This window comes from Neopelma chrysocephalum, unplaced genomic scaffold, assembly GCF_003984885.1.
Source record: "Neopelma chrysocephalum unplaced genomic scaffold, ASM398488v2 Primary Assembly neopelma1_160080, whole genome shotgun sequence".
Taxonomy (NCBI): Eukaryota; Metazoa; Chordata; class Aves; order Passeriformes; family Pipridae; genus Neopelma; species Neopelma chrysocephalum.
Window position 1 is genome coordinate 1 of NW_020935045.1, and position 920 is coordinate 920.

At 41.2% G+C, this 920-nt stretch overlaps 1 long non-coding RNA gene across 2 annotated transcripts; it reads right to left on the minus strand.

Annotated features, from left to right (window-relative positions):
- Nucleotide 1: 1 nt before the first annotated feature.
- Nucleotides 2-790, minus strand: LOC113962408. Of its 2 annotated transcripts, none has more exons than XR_003532545.1 (3): nucleotides 745-790; nucleotides 155-311; nucleotides 2-33 (listed from the first exon to the last, which is right to left on the minus strand). It is a non-coding gene; the product is annotated as an uncharacterized LOC113962408 (long non-coding RNA). The 2 variants fall into 2 exon arrangements; XR_003532544.1 differs by having other exon boundaries at nucleotides 7-47; nucleotides 184-311.
- Between the last annotated feature and the right edge of the window lie 130 nt (nucleotides 791-920).

Genomic DNA, 920 nt, shown 5'->3' on the forward strand with positions numbered 1-920 from the left:
GTTAAAAATCCCAAGTGATTTAGGAACAAACACCTTTCAATCCCAAACTGATCTAGGAACAAACACCTTTCACACCTTGATTAAAAACCCCAATGATTTAGGAAAAGACCTTTCAGACCCTGGCTAAAACACCAAGTGATTTAGGAACAAACACCTTTCACAGCTTGGGTAAAAATCCTCAACCGATTTAGGAACAAACACCTTTCACACCCTGGTTAAAAATCCCAGGTGATTTGGGAACAAACCCCTTTCAATCCCAAATGATTTAGGAACAAACCCCTTTCAATCCCAAGTGATTTAGGAACAAACACCTTTCAAACCCTGATTAAAAATCCCAACGTGCTTTAGGAACAAACACTTTTCAATCCCTGGTTAAAACACCACATGATTTGGGAATAAACACCTTTCACAGCTTGGGTAAAAATCCCAAGTGATTTAGGAACAAACCCCTTTCAATCCCAAGTGATTTGGGATCAAACACTTTTCAATCCCTGGTTAAAACACCAAATGATTTGGGAAAAAACACCTTCCAATCCCAAATAATTTATGAACAAACACCTTTCACAGCTTGGGTAAAAATCCCAAACTGATTTAGGAATAAAAACCTTTCACACCTGGGCTAAAACCCCAAATAATTTAGGAACAAACACCTTTCAAACCCTGATTAAAAATCCCAAATTGATTTAGGAACAAACACTTTTCAATCCCTGGTTAAAAATCCTCCAGTGATTTAGGAACAAACACCTTCCAATCCCAACTGATTTGGGAACACGCCCCTTTCACCCCCTGGATCGGATCCAGTTTTCCCTGTTTCCAGCTCCCCTGCACCACAAACCCCCACAATTCCAGGTTCCCGGAAGCAGCAGCAGGACAAGGCAGGAATTCCCTGGCCATGGATGAGGCAGGAATTCCCTGGCCAT